The sequence below is a fragment of the Mandrillus leucophaeus genome, unplaced genomic scaffold (assembly GCF_000951045.1).
Source record: "Mandrillus leucophaeus isolate KB7577 unplaced genomic scaffold, Mleu.le_1.0 Scaffold157, whole genome shotgun sequence".
Classification (NCBI taxonomy): domain Eukaryota; kingdom Metazoa; phylum Chordata; class Mammalia; order Primates; family Cercopithecidae; genus Mandrillus; species Mandrillus leucophaeus.
The window spans coordinates 4,700,999-4,721,892 of NW_012101554.1; the positions used below are offsets into that span (position 1 = coordinate 4,700,999).

Consider the following 20,894-nt stretch of genomic DNA (forward strand, 5'->3'; position numbering starts at 1 on the left):
GGATCCCATGAGAGAGTGGATTGAGGCATCTGCAGAGCTCCCACCCCTCTGGTGTTGAGGGATCTCCCTCCTCGCTCATTGTTTCTGCCTCTTCCCCACTCCTCAAAGCCACTCATCTCTCTATCTTTTGAGCCATAAGCCAAGGGCTGCAAGCTAAAGGGCAAACAGAATGGTTCCAGTTCCCTGAGATTACAGAGTGCCTTCTTGGAACTGGGCTCTATAGCTCCTGGCTGCCAGTATTATCTAGGATGTTTATCACTGATCTTTGAATGGTAACATTCTGTGATGGATAATGGAGTCAGAGCCTATGCACTCCTGCAGCAGCCCCGAAAGCTCTCATCTACCAGTCCTCTGTCTGATGTGAATCCACAGGCTTCATATTTAGGTCATTGGCTATGGAGTAGGTTTTGATGGACCCTGGGAGAATTCTTCTGCCTACAGACAACTACACTTCTAGTATGTTTCGATGTTCTAACAAGACAGAAGAGGAAAGAGTAAAAGAAACATTTATTGAGTACCACTTGGAGCAGACATTGCATGCCCACCTACCCAGCACTCTTCTTTCCCCTTCTTAACAGTATGCAGTAGAGGAGAATTTATAAAGAACTTCCATCCATTCTGAGTCTTTTCTTGTAACAAAACAAAACACAAATTAATGGTGTTGCAATGAATTATCCCGTCACATAAAAATTTGTGCTAAATCAACTATCATATCAAATTGTAATATAAGCTAGTAGCAAGAGCCAATGATCTAATGAGAAAAGGATGGAAGAAAAAGCCAAAACTATAAATTCTATTCATTCAGGGTTTTGTTAGGGTATTTTTTCTGTGAATTACAAAGAAACATGTTAATTTCTGAAGAGTGTCTGGTATACAGTAAGCAGAGAAGATATTCCATTCTAAAGACACACTCGTGCTTTGAGAAACAGAGTTTATGTTATTTCTCTAGGATTGGCCAGATGTCTGGCTTTTCAAAATAAACACAAATAGTTCCTTTTCCCAAGGGGATGAGACAGTGACCCAGGAAAATATAACCTTGCCTCGTCTCCAGCAAAGGTATCAAATGCATGGAAATTTAACACAGATAATTTGCTGCTATTTGGGGCTTTCACATAGCCCCAAATTTTACCTCAGTTGTTACTATGCAAGACTGAAAGTTTCAGAAACTCAAATCAAACTGATTTAAGCCTAAAGGGGGATTTACTGGCTTGTATAACTTGAAAGTTCAGGTGCAACTTGATCGAAGTGCTCAAAAGACAGAATCAATATTTGGTTCTTCTCTCTTTTTTGTCTCTGTGTTGGCTTCACTCTCAGGTAGGTGTTTCTGCCAGTGTAACAAAATAAATGACAGCAGTTCCTGGCTTACATCCCACCAGCTCAGCCCCTCAGCAGAAGAATGCATCTTTATCAGGATCTCTCTCACAAGTCCTGGAATTCACTCTGATTGGATCGGCTAGGGTCATGTGCCTTCCCTGAACCTTGTTGTGGTTTGGGATGCAATAAGTCCTCTGACTGGCCAAAGCTAAAATCGTCAGAAGCGTGTGAACCAGAGCTACTCCATCTTAAATAGGACCTGGGTAAAATGAGGCTGAGATCTGCTGTGCTGCATTCCCAGGAGGTTAAGGCATTCTTAGTAACAGGATGAGACAGGAGGTCAGCACAAGATAACGCGTCTTACAGACATTGCTGATAAAACAGATTGCTGTAAAGAAGCCGGCTATAACCCACCGAAACCAAGATGGCAAGAAGAGTGACCTCTGGTCGTCCTCACTGCTACACTCCCACTGTGAAAGCCTCAAATAGCAGTTTACAAATGCCATGGCAATGTCAGGAAGTTACCCTTTATGATCTAAAAAGGGGAGACATGAATAATCCACCTCTTGTTTAGCATATCATCAAGAAACAACCAGAAAAATGGGCAACCAGCAGCCATTCTTTTACTCCTTTACTTTCCTAATAAACTTGCTTTCACTTTAATCTGTGGACTCACCCTGAACTCTTTCTTATGCGAGATCCAAGAACCCTCTCTTGGGGTCTCAGTCGGGACCCCTTTCGTGTAACAAAATTGCCTACCCAGGGAGGCAGGAATGGGGCTAACCTACACCACATTAAGTCAGAGGTCGGGAAAGCTAGCTCAATACATCAGATAGATGTTATCAGAAGAAGGGCCACACAAAACTGATGCCCCTGCAGGGTTTCCAGCTATCATCTGATTTTCAAAATGACCCCCAATTATTTGGGCTTTTTACTCTTTTTTCATCTCAAAGTTATACACACCCATTGAAATAATTACCTCCGTTATATAGACTAAGAAACCGAGGCTCAGAAGAACCAAGTAACACTCAAGTTCTCCTAACCAAACAAGGAAGAGCTGGGACCGAAACTCTCCATCTGTGTGACTCCAAAGTGAAGTCTGCCCAAGGTCTTTTCTTTAAATGTCCATGTACAGGCCAATGAGTCATTTTCAGTTGTTCAAAGTCTTCTACTGTATACACAAACCAAAGATACCAATGGCATTCCTGCCCCATCACTCCCACATCCCAGGGCAAGCAAATTTCAGGAACCCATTCGCAGCCCCTCTTGAAGAGGAATTGAAGACTGAGTTAGTAAATCTGTGCTGAGCTAATGCATTTTTCTGGTTGACAACTTCACCGCTGCCACCAACCTCAGTGCTTTGCTGATGTCAGGCAAGAAACGCAAAATATATTCTGCCTGTCATTCTAGTCACCTCTTCCTGTCCAACTCACATGCTAAAAACAGGCAAACAGTGTGGTTGAAGGGTCTTTCATGGCTCCATATCCAGAGTGGAGCCTGAGGTCCCCTCTCTAGAGAATGGAGTGATAGAAGATACCAATAGCATTATGCTTGGGTGTCCCCTTCACCAAGAAAACCCACTTCTGGGCATCTATCCTAAAAAAAAAATAATCAGAGAGGTGAGTAGTCATGGATATACAGGTATCTTCTGAAATATATGCTCAGAGTGCCCACAACAGATTACCCTGGGCACTTGTTAACAAGGGGCATCAGGCTGTGGTTCACACCTGTAATCCTAGCACTTTGGGAGGCCAAGGCAAACAGATCACCTGAGGTTGGGAGTTCGAGACCAGCCTGGCCAACATGGTGAAACCCTGTCTCTACTAAAAATACAAAAATTAGCCAGCGTGGTGGCACACACATGTAATCCCAGCTACTCAGGAGGCTGAGGCAGGAGGATCACTTGAATCCAGGAGGTGGAGGTTGTGATGAGCCGAGATCCCACCACTGCACTCCAGCCTGGGCAATGGAGCAAGACTCTGTCTCAAAAAAAAAAAAAAAAAAAAGGTTGGGGGACATTAGCTGGGCAAAGGGTGGGGGTGGGGCAGGACCTCTGCATTCCACTCACATCTGCAAAATCAGAATCTCCTAAGCTGTGGCATCCAGCCTCAGTTAAAGGCTGCAGTGAGCTATAATCATGCCACTGCACTCTAGCCTGGGTGACAGAGCAAGACATCATCTCTAAAAAGAGAAAAAGTAAAAATGATAATAATAATAAAGTAAGGGGAGGGCAGGATCCCTGCATTTCACTCACACCTGTGAAATCAGAATCTCCTAAGATGACCCCCAGTGATTCCTGCCTCCCGCTGTGTCCCTGGTATTCACACCCACCTTCTTACAGTCTCCTCCCACCTTGAACAGGCCTGGCCTCTGTAACTAATGCAATGGCATATTGCAGAAGTGACAGAGCGCCCTCTGAGGTTAAGTCATAAAAGACACTGCAGCCTTGTCTTGCTTTCTCTTGGGTCACTCTTTGTGGGGGAAAGTCAGCCGCCATGTCATGAGGACATTCAAGCAATCCTATAGAGAATTCTGCAGGTCCAGGAGCTGGATTCTGCCAACAGCCAGCACAGACCTTGTGAGACAGCCGCCTTGGAAACGGATCCTCCAGCCTCAGTTGAGTCTGAACCACATCTTGACTCCTGAGAGACCTCAAGCCAGAAGCAACCAGCTAGGACGCTCCCTAATTCCTGACTCTCAAAACCTCTGTGAGACAAACGAATAGTCATTGTTTCAAGCTGTTAGGCTTGGGGGTAATTTGTTATTGAGCAGTAGTTATTACACAGGGTGAGCCCAGGATCTACATGTTTACAAGCTCCTTGGGAAAGTCAGACACACTGAAGCCACTGGAGGCCAAGGACGTCCCTGCAATATTGTTTAGATTTAGAAAGTAACATCGACGCCCCCTAGGGGATTAGAGAAGCAAATTATAGTCTACCTGCTGGATGGCCAACAAGGCACATAGGAGACAGCTAGTAGCTACCTTACCTTTTTTCAAAGCCTGCCAAGCATTTATGATATATTGAATAAAAAATCAGTTGACATGCACAATGCATAATATAATCCTATTTTTCTTTCATATAGAGCATTATTATATAATCCCTCATGTCCCAGGCCTTAGCCTGAGATGTGTGTGATTATATAAGTCTTTTACTCCTTGAAGAAGTTCTTGTCATTCCTAAATTATTAAGGTGCAAGCCCACAGCAGCCTAATGGCTTGGAATTCACCCCAGCTATTTCTGAGGGTTCCGCAGGAATCCTTTTACCTAAGCTCAGGAATGTGCCCACGGGTCCTGCTGGCATTGGCATCCTGCTGTGCCACTGCTGTGGTCTGCTGGGGCGGCTCCCACCCCCGCCCAGGAGGCAGGATGGCTCATATTCACCCACGTAGGGATACAGGCCCTTACGAATATCCAAGTGAGACCAGGATGTAGTTATTTGTTTTACACACATAATAAATAAAAACAATCCCAATGTAAAAGCTGGCTTTAAAGAAGGAGAAAATAGAGGCGATCAAGCGTAATAGTTCAAGGTCTGACTCCACCTTTTACTTAAATCAGGCACGTTCGCCTCATCTCTTTGCGGTCCCACTGCGCTGAACAATTCTGGGGCCACAATTCCTATTGTGTTCTTGTATAGAGCACCCCCTGGAGTCAAGTCATGCCTTTATTTCCTCATCTGTAACATGGGGGTTATAATCACAACTCATAGGGTCATTTATTAGCACTGAGCAAGTGAATTCACATAAACCCTCAACAGTGTCTGGCCCAGAGTGGGCACTCAACAAATGTCACCTCTCATCTTAATTACCATCATTATTATTCACATATACTCCACACATATAATTCCACTGCCCTCCCTAGAGGTAGCTCCATTTATTAAGTGGGCACAATTGTAGAATTTTTCTGTGCATTTACATACATATATTTTGGCATTGATTTTTTTTTCTTGTATGAATAGGATTGTTCTCTATTCTCAGCCATATGTGTCAGAGAAGTTTCGATGTCAGTGTGCATAGATCTGCCTCACTCTAGTGCAGATATGCCAAGGTTTATCTAACAGTCCCCACTTCTCCAGCACTTTGCTTATTTCCAGTTTTATGCTATTGCACACAATGTTGCAAAGAACATTGCTACATGCTTCTTTTTCTTAGTATTTCTTTAGATGAGATTCCTAGAAGTGGTAATTCTGGGGCAAAGGATATTTGCATTTAAAATGTTGATAGATCCTCAGCCTGTCGGTGCTACTACAGACAACAGAATAAGAGGAGAGATATAGTACCGTGAAGATTAATTTAAAATTATTGCTAAGAGTGGTTGCTAAGACTCAACATTCAAGCGCTTTACTTGGAACTTCCTGCCTAAACACTCACCCTGCACGGAGGATGTTCTGGGAATATTGCCACACCTCCAAGTTCCCACCCAGCAACTCTGAACCAAGAGAAATGGGGAATAAGGCTTCCTCTGTAGTAGACCAACAATACCCCCTGGAGAAACATGGAAACATCTCTCCTCCAAAGGACATCCCACCATCACCCCACAGTCCAAACAAGACAACCACAGAGGCCAAGAGGCCAAGTCCAAGTCTGCTCATTGGATTCGGTACATTACTACCCGGAGGGAGAGCAACCCTGGAGACCAGGGTACTCCTTACCAGACGTGGCACTTCTCTCTAGCCTCAGGTGAGAGCAAGAGCAAGCCTGCATATCCCTTCTGCCACCATCTGGTCCTCAATCCTCAACTCCAGCAAGCAAATGCTTGGATGAGAATGCGCACCCTGTCTCCCAAGAGCAAACAAGTGCGTTCAGGCCTGGGGCAGCCAAACTCTAAGTTTAGAAACAGATTTTGCTCCAACCCTGCAGGGGCACATTCTACCAACACACACAGTTTGCTTTAGGTTCCCTTTAGAATACTTAACTGCTCCATCTGCAGCTTCAGTATTTGAGCTTTCAGGGCATCCCCAAGAACCGTGGAGAGTTATTTTGCTTATTTTCTTCTCACCAAGTGCTCACACCCAGAATCAAGGGATGGTCCTGCTCAAAGGTAAACTCCAGTCCCCTTCCCAGAAAGCGGAAAATACATGTAACATTTTAAATGAGGGTTTTCCAAGCTTTGGGGAAAAAAATGTAGAAGCAGATTCTACTCCAGGAACCCTACTAAATATGCATTTATAATTTTGTATTCATTCAACAATATTTACCATCTATGCATTTATAATTTTGCATTCGTTCAATAATATTTACCAAATAAGCATTTATAATTTTGCATTCATTCAACAATATTTACATGCCAGACCTTCTTCTAGGTGCTGAGGACACAGGGGTAGGTAAAGTAAGTCAAGACACTACAGACAGTCCCCAGCTTATGGTTTGATTTTTTTCATTTTATGATGGTGAGAAAGCAATAGGCTTTCAGTACATTCCTTGACTCACAATGGGGTCACATCCGTATTGTAAATCGAGGAGCATCTGTATGGGGATTAGATTCTAGTATGAACATGCATAGAAAAGAAAGGCAAGAGAATATTTTTAAAGTGATAATGGCTATCCCTGAGGATTGCAATACTAGAGATATTTATTGTTTTTTATGTTTTGTGTTGTTTGCAATTTTTCCATTTGGAAAAAACTCATGGTATAGATGAATATTTATAGTTATGGGACTATACTCACAATATATTGCTAAGTGAAAAGAACTGGCTACAGAAGAATATGCAAAGTATACTTTTGTAAATATATATTTACACTGTGTGTGTATCTGCTGCGATGAGTCACTTTGGCTAGAGGGATTATGGAGGAATGTGTTGTTAAATTTTCCTTGTGTCTTTCTGCGTTTTGCAAGTGGTATGAATTGAACACATATCGCCTTTATAAAAAGGGGAAAAATAGGTCAGGCATGGTGGCTCACACCTGTAATCCCAGCACTTTGGGAGGCCAAAGTGGGGAGATCGCTTGAGCCCGGGAATTCAAGACCAGCCTGAGCAACATGGTGAGACCCTGTCTCTACAAAACAAAACAAAAATAGCCAGGCATGGTGGTATACATCTGTGGTCCCAGCTACTTGGGAGGCTGAGGTGGGAGGATGACCTGAACCCAGGAGGTCAAGCCTACAGTGAGCTGTGATCACACCACTGCACTCTAGCCTGGGTGACAGAGTGAGACTCTGTCTCCAACAGAAAAGTGTGGGGGGAGGGGAGGGTGGGAAATACTATTTAGCAATAGAACTTGGACCTAGTCCTAAATTATTCTATCCCTTTGTCTACCAAAATACCTGAAAATTCTCCATTAGAGTCAGTCATTTGGCTAAATGTTTCATTCCCAGAGGCTCCCGCTATCCTACTTACGAGGAATAACACACTGGTCTCTGTCACCTGCAAAATGGAAACGTGAACAGGGAATCTGAAAACGAACTGTCACTTTAGAGAGCGAGGAGTCTGCCTGGCTCAGTAAGACACTGACAGACAGGGAAGGGGATGGGGAGTCCCAGTGGTGCATGAGGACTCTCTGCTCCGAAAGTGAGGAGGAGGAGACTGAAGAAAAATCAGACGAGACATGGGATAAGACGGACCTCCATGCATGCCCCTCCACCTACCCCTATCCCAACACCCAGCACCCACTCTGCAGCCAAGGTCAGAGCTGTCGAAGAGTAATGAGCAACCTGTTTACTAAAAAGAAGGAAAAACCTACTTATAAGAGGTTTTCATCATAGTGAGCCGCTCTACCTGAGTCTTCAGAAATTCATCAAGGGTGACATCACTCTCCCCAGTCACAGCCCCGGGACTGAACATCCCAGCAACACTCAAAGGACTCACCCACCCACCTCCCTGTCACTGCAGCAGCAGAACTGTCAACCCTAAAAATGAGGATGGTTACGTGAGGAAATGTGACGATCACTCCTCTCCAAGCTGTCGGCTAGAATATGAGCCTGGACCTAGACTAGCTGCAGCAGGGACCATGTTTAACAAGGGGCACTGTTGACTGCTGGGACTGCTTTAATATTCCATCCAGACCTCTGATGATGAGTTATTCATTAATGACCAACTGCCTCAAGGCTCCTGTTTTATTGAAAGCTTTACAAACCATCCAAGAAATGAGATATTGAGCTAAACATTTCATTCTTCCTCTTTTCATCATTCATCCAACATTTCTTGCAAATACTTACCAGGGGCCAGGGACTGGGGCTTAGTATAAGATTCTTTTGGGCTTGAACATATCTGAGGACACCTTGAACTTTTATAAAAATGTGTATTAGATTTGCTTAATTATGGAAGTAACATGCATTGCAATATGCTAAATAACAAAGTAAAAAATCAATAATCTCCCCCACTCCATTCTAACTCCAACCCCTGTCGTTAGCAATGTTAATAGATTGTTGTAGAGTTCCCTTCCCTATGCCTTTTTTTAAAAATGCTTTTCTATTTATTTATTTATTTGGAGACTTATGAGACTGGCTAATTTTTGTATTTTTTGCAGAAACAGGGTTTCATCATGGTGCCCAAGCTAGTCTCGAACTCCTGGGCTCAAGTGATCTGCCCACCTCAGCCTCCCAAAGTGCTGGGACTACAGGCATGAGCCACCACACCTGGCCCTCTTTTTTTAACTTACCAAAAAATATGTGTGTGTGTGTGTGTGTGTGTGTGTGTGTGTGTGTATAGAGACAGAGAGAGAGAGTGTACGATGTACATGATTCTACAACTCATCTTTTTCACCTGTGTATTAAGAATCTCCCTTCAGGGTGACACAGAGATTGAGCTTGTCCTTTTTCATAGCTGTGTGATATTCCACAGTATGGCTATAATGTAATTTATTCAACAAGTCTCAGACTGATAAACAGGATGTCTCCTAACATCCCATTTGGGGAGACTCATTAAACATCCTTTGACATCACTGTACTTTCATGGATGTCTAAAGAAAAGACTCCCCAGGTGGGACAGCTGGGTATAGACATCTAACAGTGACAGACGGTCCCTTTCTACCCCAGCTCATGGGAAAATTCCCAGTGGCCCTGGTCAGTTCCTCACTGGTTAGGGAACAAGATTACCCCTTCTCTCCCTCTCCCCACAAGTATCCAAGCCCTTCACCTTCTCTTATGGGGCTGGAGAGTTGGCAGGATGGTTGGATGGTGGTTTGTTCACAAATGACAGGTCAGAAGGCAGGTGCCCTCCAGGGCAGCTCACTGCTCAGTCCCTGCCCTTCTCCTCTGCACTCATGATGGAAGCCCTCCCCAACCCCTCCCACTTCGCAAAGGCCTCCACACCATCCTTTCCTGCTCAGAATGGTCTTCCAGATCAACCTCCTTTTTCCCCAGCCCCAGTCTCATCACTTCTCAGAGACCAGGGATCGGGAGTGGGCAGAATGCATCCGCGTGCTTTCATCTTTGGCTCTGTCAGTACCATCTGGCGAAGGAGAGAAGGGTCCTCAGAACCAAGGAGGGGGAAGAAAGGCAGGGGGAGAGCAGAAGAGGGGAAAGAAGGGGAGGGAAGGAAAGGGGAGGCAGGGGAGAGGAAGGGAAAGGAAGGGAAAGACAAGAGGAAGGGAGGGGAGGGGAGGGGAAAGGAGGAGAGAGAGGGGAGGGGAAAGGAGGAGAGAGAGGGGAGGGGAATGATCAGCCAGCAAAGAGACACTTCCCAATACAACCCTACCACATGCACTTCTTTGTCACTGCTTTCTACTCTCTGGACATTTACGGTGCATTAAGTCCAGCTCTCCTCAGCCCCTCCCTCTGTGAAGACACTATGACCATGCACATTTCACAGTGAGGACACCGGAGCCAGGATGAGGGCCGGGGGAGTGGTGTGATTTAGCCAACACCACTCATCAAGTTTGTAGCAGAGAAGGGGCTACAACCCAGCTCTCTGACATCCCTTTATTGTGAGTTGAGGAAGGAGTGAGTCTCCATTGCAGTTCATTCCACCTGCCCTCCAGAATCCCAAGGAGCGATCCTATTAATCATCACAAGAAGGTTAATATGAAAATAGAATCAGGCCTAAATTGAGACAGACAAGTTCAAATCTGTCACCCTTAACCCAGTCCAATTCAATCTGTCAGCAAGTCCTATTGGCTCTTCCTTCAAACTCTATTGAGAATTCAGTTTTTCCTTTCTACTCCAGTCACCTCTGTCCAAGGCACCAGGTTTCCTGCAGCCACCTCCTCTCTGCCTTCGCAGCTCCCATCTTGCCCCTCCACAGGTCTTTGCATGTAGCAGCTGGAGCCTTCCTCTTAAAATATAAACTGAATCGTGTCTTTCTCCTCAGCTTGGAGCCTCTAGCAAATGACTTCTGGCTGCACTTAAAATAAAACCCCATTTCTCACACTGGTCGATGAGGCAGGACACCATCTCTTCACGCTTCCAACTTCATCTCCTGCAGCAACCCCTCTCCTTCACTTACCCTGTTCCTCTTTCTGTCTCTGTGAAACTTAAGACTCTGGGCTGGACACAGCTATGATCCCAGCATTTTGGGAGGCCAAGGCGGAAGAATCGCTTGAGGCCAGGAGTTCAAGAGCAGCCTCGGTAACATAACAAGACCCCATCTCTAAAAAAATTTTTTTAAATGAGCCAGGTGTGGTGGCATGCATCTGGGGCCCAGCTACTCAGAAGTCTGAGGCGGGAGGATCACCTGAGCTCAGGAGTTTGAGGTTCCAGTGAGCTGATTGTGCCACTACACTCCAGTTTGGGTGACAGAGTGAGACCCTGTCCCAAAACAGCAACAACAAAAACACCAAAACTCCCAGGTGTCTCCTGCTTTCCACGGCCTTTGCAATTGCCATTCCCACCCGCTGTGGAAACGGGCTCCAGGTGTCTGCACAGCCAGCTCCTTCTCCTCCTTACATCTCAACTCAGATGTCGCCTCTTTGGAGAGGCCTTACCACCATCAGGAATCATCTTGCTCACCTTTCTGCTTATTTGTTGATTGACTTTCTTCCCAGACTATGAGGCACACACCATCAGGGCAGAGGCCAGGTTTACTTTGTTCAAGCACTTGGAATATAGTAGGTGCTCAATGAGGCTCTGAGAAGAAAGGCAGGGAGAATGGGGTGGTGTGGAGGAAGGGAGATTAGTGTGTGCTTCTTAAGGTAACATCCATGCCCAGGCCCCAGACACCCAAGGAACAGTCAGCAGGCCCTGAGGCCAGTCTCACCCCTCCATCAACACCACCATAGCCAGCGTTGTCTGTAGCTCAGTGTGGGCCCCCATTGAGTCTGGCTATGGCATATTCAGAACAGCCAGGGCCTCTAACAAGGTGAGTGGGGACCTGGCATTCATTTTCTCTTTGCAGCTGTGACATCTTCATGAATGTTCCTCTTTGAGTCAGGTTTGCGTCTCTTACCTGACCCTTGCAGCCACAACTTCTGGAACTCTGTCTCCCAGGGTGTGACCGTGTACTAAAATATTTTACATGGCATGTATCAATGATAGTCCCATGAGGGAACTACCATTGTTATCCTCATTTTAAAGATGGGGAAACTGAGGCTCTGAGAAATTCTGTAACGAGCTCAAAGTCATAGAGCCTCTTACCAGCTGAGCTGAGATTTAGACCCAGACAGGCTGAGTGCAGAGCTGATGCTCTTGACCATGACACTGGAGACCTCCTGGCACCAGGGACGCCATAGGATGTGTGAAGTCTCCAAGAAGTCTACCAACTGGTTTCTGCTTTAAATCTCTTGACCCCAGGACCCAAGGCCCTGGGTGCAAGAGTAACCACAGCAGAGGCTCAGCAGTCCACACTGAACTGAGGAGTGGGGTCAGTCCTACCCTGTGTCAGAAATCCCTTTCTCTTGCTCTGCGAGGCCAAAAAGATCAAGTCAAACCAACCATGGCTGATTCCCTAAAAATCCCACTTTCCCTCTCAGTGAAGGAGAAAGTAATATTGATTCTGCAGGCTCCCTGAATGGTGAATTTGCCCCCGTCAGGCAGCTTCTGCTGATGTGGAGAAAAGAAACAAATCACTCTAGCACCTAAATCTAACAAGCTGGGAGAGATGGCAGTAAGGATTGCTGCCAGGAGGTGGGGCAGGAACCAGGAGATATTTATAGGGCACCAGAGAGAAGAAATGAGGGTGGTTGAGCCTATTCTGCTGCTGACCCCAGATTTATACACTACAGGCCTTGCTCATGGTCCCCATGGGACCCCCGGGTCCTTTCAGCATCTCCTCCTAGCCTTGGGGAGATGAATCACACATGCAGAGGAAGTGAGTGTTGCTGTATCTTCGTGGGTGAGCCTGTGTGTGCCTGGATGTGCGTGTGTGCACACGTTGGAATGTCTTTGTGTGTCTGCCTCAGTGTATCTGTGTATCTTTGTATATGCGTTTGTGTTTCTGCCTTTGGCTACAACTTTGAGATGGATGAGATCAGTTTCCCTTTCAAATCGCCTTTTGGGAGTTTACTACAAGATCCCTCCCTCTACTGGACAGAGTGATGCCTCATCTTCCCTGCCTCTGAATGTCGAGGCACCTTCTCCCCTGCTGACAAAAAAGCAAATCTTGGAGGTGGTCTTTGATTCTACTCAGGGGTCAGTAAAAATCTGTAATTATGATATACTAACAAATGAGGTGGGTGGTTCCAAGCCCCTAGCTGGTAAATTCCCTCCTCTTTCCTTCTTGCAAGTCGATTCCTGTTTTTTGTTTTTTGGGTTTTTTAGATGGAGTCTTGCTCTGTTGCCCAGGCTGGAGTGCAATGGTACAATCTCAGTTCACTGCAACCTCTGCCTCCCAGGTTCAAGCAATTCTCCTGCCTCAGCCTCCTGAGTAGCTGGGATTACAGGCATGTGCCACCACACCCGGCTAATTTTTGTATTTTTAGTACAGTCGGGGTTTCACCATGTTGGCCAGGCTGGTCTCAAACTCCTGACCTCCAGTGACCACTTGCCTTGGCCTCCCAAAGCACTAGGATTACAGGCATGAGCCACTGCCCATCACACCCAGCCAAGTCAGTTCTTATTTAGAGCAAAGATTTTTTTTTTTTTTTTTACTGATGCAAACTATTTACTCTAAGCTAGTTATTTTATGTAGTACTTATTCCCCTGCACAGACGCGTGATAGCCACATATTTAAAGTCTGTAAATAATACTATCAAAATGATCTTAATCTTCTAAATCTCACAAATGTTTATATTTCACAACCCAATCAATAATGAAAGCTAAACAAGCCAATCACAGAGCAAAGATTGTTAACCTCTGCATCTGTGGTCATGCTTTGGGCAACATGTGCAGCCTGCCAGCCCTCTTCTGTGCCTTCATGACCTAGAAGCTACATGTGGGATGGCAGCATCACAAAAATCAAAGTAGCCTGAGTCCCTGAGTAATTGCATGGGGGACCACCACCACAGAGGGTTGACCAACTCCCATCAGAGTTTATGTAAGAGAAACAAAGCTTGATTGTGTAAGATCACAGAGACTTCGGGTTGTATAAAACCACAGACAATTCTGGGTTTGCTTGTTACTGCATTCATAAGCTTTTCCTAACTAATACAACATCTGGACCATCTTATGTATCCCTGGTGGTATACACAATAAAACTTTGGGATACATTGGACTTGACTATTTCTAAGATCCTATTTAGCTCTGAGACTCGATAATCCTAATCTCTTATGGTAGCATGGCCCTAATTATTTAACCAGATCACACCTCTGGGGTCTCTGAAACATAAAATTGCAAACTGACATTGCCACCCAGCCCTCTGGTATATGAGGAGATAAGTCTAAAGATGCTACCAGGCCCTCCCAGAATGGCAAAGCGTGAAACTGAGGGACTTTTTTCTGTGACTGTGAAGCTTCTATATTTATCACCCAGCCAGCTGCATTTCACCCTGTGCTGGGCAACTGTTCCTAAATGAACCCAACCCAAAGCCCTTCTCCCCATGAGCCTTCCTACAATCCAAATCCTCCCAATTAAGGAAACAACTTTGAAATTAACCCTAAGTCTCAGAAGTGTCCTTGGGCTTCAAGCAAGCTGAAGGGGGACTCATTCTGGCTCTTGTTGGACTTGATACTCATGTCTACCGAAGTGTCAGGTGGCTTGGGTTCCAATCGCAGCTCTGGCATTCGTGGCAGTGTGAACTTTGACAAGTTACATGGCCTCTCTGAGTCGTATCTTCAACTGTAAAATGTGGATAATAACAGTACTTGCCTCCTAGGATTGTCCTGAGGATATATAGAACATAAACTAGTGCCCCAATGTCAATGAAAAAAAGCAGCCCTTCGTGTAAGCAGAATGGGGGAGAGCATTCATAACCAAACTCTAATCTGACAAAGTGTCAGCTCTTTAGCCATTGGAGTCACCAGTAAACTTGGCCTGGGAGGGTAACCCTTCAATTCACTATTGCTCTCTAGCTAAGACCGGCTTCTCAGCGGTGCCACTGCTATCAGGGATGGGAAGGAATAGGACAGGGGATGAGTACCTTTTGATAAGGAGGAGAGTCACTGCTTAGATACTGCTGGGGAAGTCCCAGTCAGGCAGTGAGAAGCTCCGGGCACTAAAAAGACAGCATGAAAGTGGCACACATATCAGTTCTTCACTTGAAGTCCCAGTTTCTTCCTGTATCAAATCCACAGGTTGTATTGAGGGTCTAAAGTGGCTGCCACAAATTTTAAAATGTGGAGACCCTGCAAGGTGTTATCATTGCTATTGCCAACATCATTACTGAGTGCCCTTCTCCCCATGAAAAGTCCTTACAGAAACTCCCCCGCCACCCCCATATTTTCTCCCTCAGAGTCTCATACTATGTGGATGGATAAATAAAAAGCCAATGTTTTTCAATTTCCAGGACCCTCCTGAGATCATTATTCATTCTCCAAGAGGGTAGTTTTTAATTCTGCTATAAATGAGAGGCTGGCCTTTAACTCCCCGCTCTCTGTTGTCATGGAAACTGGTGCACTAGCAATTTGGCGTGGAAACAAGAAGTGGGTATTCTTTTTCCACCAAGAAAAGGAAAGGCTGGGAGAACTTCAAGGTAGGAGGTGGAGACCTTGCACTCTATGTGATCTCCCTTTGAAAAGGAACCACCCAAAAGATGCCAATAAGGAAATTTTTTTGCAGAGCCCTAGAACTGACTTCAGGACCGTGGAGAGCTCCCTGTAAAGTTAAAGGTTGAGCCGGGAGCAGGAGAAAAAATGAAGTCAGTGGCTACACCATATCCTCAACTTCTACAGAAGACAAAGTATACAAGGCAGCGACTGTACTGCAGAGGGGAGAAGAGGGGAGGGGAGAGGAGGGGAAAGGAGTGGAGAGGAGGGGAGGGGAAGGGAAGGGAGAGGAGGGGAGGGGAAGGGAGGGGAGGGGAAGGGAAGGGAGAGGAGGGGAGGGGAAGGGAGGGGAGGGGAGGGGAGGGTGGGGAGGAGAGGGGATTCCTCTGGCATTAACCCTTCTTAGTCCCAATCCCAAATTCCCAGGATAGACTCTACATGGGGAAGTGCTTCCCCTTTAGCTAATTTCCTATGAATAGGGAAAGTGGGACCTCACTGGACACATGTGGTCAGTGGGTAGACATCCCAGGGACCCTGTGGATCAGAGACGTGTGAAGAGCAGTGTTCAAGAAGAAGGGAATGCATGTGAGTTGTGCGAGATCTCATAAACTCACCATGGCAATGATAGATCCTGAGCCCTAAAAATAGAAAGAATGCATTGTCTAAAAGCTGAGAAATTTGGTCAAGGAAGGAATTGGGGTCCTTCCTACATGGAAGCCAGTGATGGGGATGGGAGAGTTAAGCCAAACCCATGAACTTTAAAAAGCATCCAACTTCTCAGTAGTCACTGAAATGGCCTCCATAAAGCTCCAAGGCAAAATTATAGATCATCATTTTAATTGAGTGAAATTGGCTATACATTAATATTCATGATTATTAGAGCAGCTAATTTTCCTCTTTATAGAAAGTGAGTGGGGGATCATTTCAGCTGCTACTTACTTTTCCTCCCTTTGATTTCTGCGGAGGAGGTGAAAGAGAATAAAACACACAGCACTTGGAATCAGTCATCAATTTTGGAATGTTGGATAATTATCAAGGATTTTTTAAATTGCTTTGACCTCTTAAAGGAACTGCGTAGAAGCATTCTATGAATATTTAAAAAAAAATGCACCTGTGAGCCTCCAGGACTGGTCCCTTCAGCCAAATAAGGGCAGGTGACCTAAATGACATAAGCGCCCCATCCACTCCACTGCCCCACCAACCCCCCAAGGATAAAAATAACAACAACAACAACAATAACAGTCATCAGAGCCCATGCTGGGTGCAGCCAAGATGGGATGAGAGTGCGCAGGTAAGGTGACAAGGGTGTCCGTGCATGGCAGGGATGGCAGGTGAAACAGGAGAATCATTACATTGACCATTGAGTATAAATGTATTTCTCACTGTCAGAGAAGGGAGTCACAAATGTGGAAAGGAAGAGAACCAGAATGAGCTCTATGGTGATGGACTGAAGTCAGAGGTGTATCAACGTGACTTTCTGGTTTCCAATATAGAGAAAAAATCTAGAAATAAATATAGATGTAAACATGTTTGTATATGTGTATATCCACATACATATACATGTGTGCATACACACACCTACTCCCTAAATTTGCACACTAAGAGGACCTGGGAGCAGTGCTGCCCTAATAGCTATAAACATACTTTACACCAATATCTTTGTTTCCAGATATTCTCCACTAAATTGAATCAAGGCACTTTAGGTAAATGGCTGATTCCAGGGCTGGCTCTGGGAAAAAACAAGATAACTGGAACGTCTTGTGCCAGACAGCAAGAAAACATTCAAAGTATCATAGGGGTCACATCAAGGGACACAGATGCCAGCTTGAAGTGGCTCTCACCAGCCAAAAATGAGGTGATTTGAGCATCAAAATAAATGAGAATACTAATGAATTATAGCCCACTCAATAAAAAGCATAGAATGAGTTCATACTGATATAAATAAATGAATAAAGTAAATGTTTGATAGTGAATAGGATATTTACATAATTTCAAAGACCCTCCCCACAAAAAAGACTGCAAAGACAGAAAGAGTAATTTTAGAGTGGAGAGAAGTCCCCTGTGGGTAGGGCTACCCAGTGAAGTGACCAGAGTGAATGCCAGCAGTAATCACATGCCATCCAACAGGGTTCCATGAGAAGAACACCACATCCTTATTTTAAGGAAGTAGACTCTACAGTATTCAGGGGTGACAGGGCATCGATTTAACAACTTACTTTGAAATGGCTCCGGAGGAAAAAAAAGTGATCTGTATTGAACTTGCAACTTTACAATAATGATCATACTAACTGCTAATTTGAATGTCTACTATACACAATGCACTTTTTAGAACTCTGTTTCTGCCTTATAATAACCTTACAAAATCATCCTAATATCCCATTTCATAGATGAGAAAACTGAGGTTCCAAGAAGTCAAGCATCACGCACAAGGTCATTACTTCTTTCATTCTACAAGTATGGACTGTGTCTCTGGGGACTGTGCCAGACACTGGGAATATAGTGAGGGATAAAATAAGCATGTCCTTCTCCTGGTGAGGAATAAAATAAGCAGGAATTTTAAATCCAGAATGTGCTCTGAGCAAGAACCAGGAAAACAAGGAAATCGTTCCTAGCAGGATGAGAGCTGTGAACATACAAACACAAGGCTGTGGAGAAAGATAATATTGGGGAGCAAAGGATGAACTCAGTATGTGAGCCTTTATAGGTCTTGGTAGAATTTGGATTTTATTCTAAATCAATGGGAAATCATGGTCATGATTTGTGCATGGAAATGACATGATCTGATTTGGGTTTTTTGGGAGTGACTTTGTTTTGAGATGAAGTTTTGCTCTGTCGCCCAGGCTAGAGTGCAGTGGTGTGATCTTGGCTCGCTGCAACCTCCACCTCCCAGGTTCAAGCGATTCTCCTTCCTCAGCCACTCAAGTAGCTGGGATTAATTGCAGAGGTGTGGTACCATGCCCAACTAATTTTTGTATTTTTAGTAGAAACAGGGTTTCACTATGTTGGCCAGGCTGGTCTTGAACTCCTGAACTCAAGTGATCTGTCCGCCTCAGCTTCCCAAAGTGCTGATATTACACGTGTGAGCCTTCATGCCTGGCCCTGATTTGTATTTTAAAGGAACTTCCTAGCTTCACAGAGGGATTGTCAGGGCAAGAAGAGACAATATGGGGGCCAATGAGCTGCTAAGCGGCAGAGCCAGTTTTCCCCACCCCCAGGTCTCTCTGGCCTCACTCTTTTGCCACTCCAGCAGGTCCCCTGAGTGTCCTCCCCCTCTCTCTACATTTATCTCATCTGGTTGCCCTAAGCAGGTCAGCATCGCCTGGAATTAACACAGCCTATGTCGCCAGGAAAGCATCCCTCCAGTGATGATTGTAGAAGTTGCTAGGTAAATACAAATTTAGCAAAATGAACCACTCCATAGTAGCCTCTGGGATTCCATATTGCAGAGAGATTGGGGGGCGGTGGCTGTAGGATTAAATAAGATCCGGGTTCTAAGGCCCAGGTATGTCAGTTAGCGAGAGACAGAGGTGAGAAGCATATGGGCTCCTTAAACTAGAGCTGATAATAATTCTCCCCATTTTTCTTGTTTGAATGTCTTCCATTTTAAGTCCCCCCACCCTAGAGTCTACACCAGCTTGTCCTACAGAACTTACTGTGATTATGGAAATATTCTATATCTATACTGTTCAATGTGATAGCCACTAGCCACATGAGGCTACTGAGGACTTAAAATGCAGCTGGTGCAACTGAGACTGAATTTTTCATTTTATTTAATTGTAATTAATTTGAATGTAAATAGCCCCATGTGGCTAGTGGCTACCACATTGGACAGCATAGGTCGGCACACTGGGGACAGAATGCTAAGACACAATCCACTGGAATGGACACCTTCACCCAGCTTCTCAGCTCTAAAGAGAAAGGCAGCCAGTGAAAGTAGCAAACCACAAACCCAAGGGTGACCTGACCTTTGCCATATGACATTTGCCCCCTGGCCCCCAGGATAATTGCAGGGTTTACCACCCCTTTGTCCTGTCTAAATGATGCTGTTTCCTTTCAAAGATGCACGATTGTTTCAATGAGAACATACAATGCTAAATTGCATTTCTCTTTCTTCTCTCCTGACACAATTCTCCTTCTAATAAGATTTTCCCTGGCTAACCCCTTTTCGCAGCAACTATTCTAAAAAACCATCGTCTGATTGAGCTATGACATACACAAGGCAGGGGAGAGAGCTCGAAACACAAAGCCGGAGGGATATAGGTCTATTTTCTTACCTCCTTGGGGAGAGCCAGATAATATAATCAAGCCAAAGACTATTTTCCTAACACCTGCTGTGAGACCAGCTGACCGGCATTTGCCATGGTCAGTCATAATGGATAATGCTGCCAGCAGAAGGCACCTTGGCAACGGGAAAGGCAGGCCCAGGTCCCACTCTTCTCTTGCAGGAACTTCTTTAGCCCTCAAAAATGAAAGCAGAGACCCATTTCTTGAGCAAAGACAAGCAGAATTTATTATCTAATATCAGATTGCATGAGGAGCTTTCAGCCCAACTCGTGATCTGAAAGCTCTTCAAGTGGTGAGTGACAGGGACCCTTAGCGTAGGTTTTTCATTCTCTTATTCCTTATATTATCAAGTCATGGCCTCTTTAGCTCCAAAATGTAATTGAATCCATTTCTTTCTCACCACTTCCATCACTACTACCCTTCCTTGCCCAAGCACCCAGAGTAATGGCATCAGGTGATTACTCTCAGTCTCTCACCCACAGGAATGAAATAACCTCCTCCAAGCTCTCCTTGCTTCCATTCTTGCCCTTAACACCCACCTTTCACACACTACCCAGAGTAACCACACCAGATAGGATAGGCCACATTATGCTGCAATAACAAATAATCCCCAAAAGCCAGTGACTTATAACAACCAGGGTTTACGTCTTGTTTATGCTCCATTCAGCTGGGACATCTGCTCCAAGTCCCTGCTTGCAAGATTCAGCCACCACCTGCAACATTGGTGGTTGCCATGACCCATAACAGAGGGAAAGAATTCTGGAGCATCTTGCATCAGCAATGCAATGCTCCAGCCTGGAGGTGACATCTGTTATTTCCACTTGCAACTCACCAGATAGGACTAGTCACATGACCCTGCCCTATAACAAGAAGGCAGTAAGTGCAACCCTCTCCCATCCCCTGAATACGGAGAGAATGTTGAACTGGAGGGGATCTAAGAGATCATCAAGTTCAACCTGCTTGTTCCAGAAGCAAGGAAACTGAGGCCCAGAGAGGAGAGGGATTTATCCGCAGTCACACAGCAGGGTAAAATAAAAAAGCTTCTCTGCTCCAAATGTATGTGCAGTCACAGAGCAGGGAAAAACACAGAGCTTCATTCCAAATCCAAGTGTTCTTTCACTCATCCATTAAATATTTATAAAGGACCTACTATGTGCCAAGCATGGTTGGGAAGACAGAAATGAGCACCCGGCCCCTGCTCCCCAAGCTCACAGCCTGGCCAGAGAGGTGGATAACTAAACAGGCATTTTCAGTCCCCTGTGAAACATGCTGGGTACGCATGGTGTCATACCACCACACAGAATTGAGTGGTTCTTCAGTGAATTCTGTTTTTTGGTTTTTG

The 20,894-nt window shown here is 45.1% G+C and overlaps 1 long non-coding RNA gene across 1 annotated transcript; it reads right to left on the reverse strand.

The window, feature by feature from the left end:
- Positions 1-6,211: 6,211 nt before the first annotated feature.
- Positions 6,212-20,230, reverse strand: LOC105536245. The gene is made up of 4 exons (XR_001005563.1): positions 20,092-20,230; positions 19,543-19,727; positions 8,472-8,533; positions 6,212-6,371 (listed from the first exon to the last, which is right to left on the reverse strand). It is a non-coding gene; the product is annotated as an uncharacterized LOC105536245 (long non-coding RNA).
- Between the last annotated feature and the right edge of the window lie 664 nt (positions 20,231-20,894).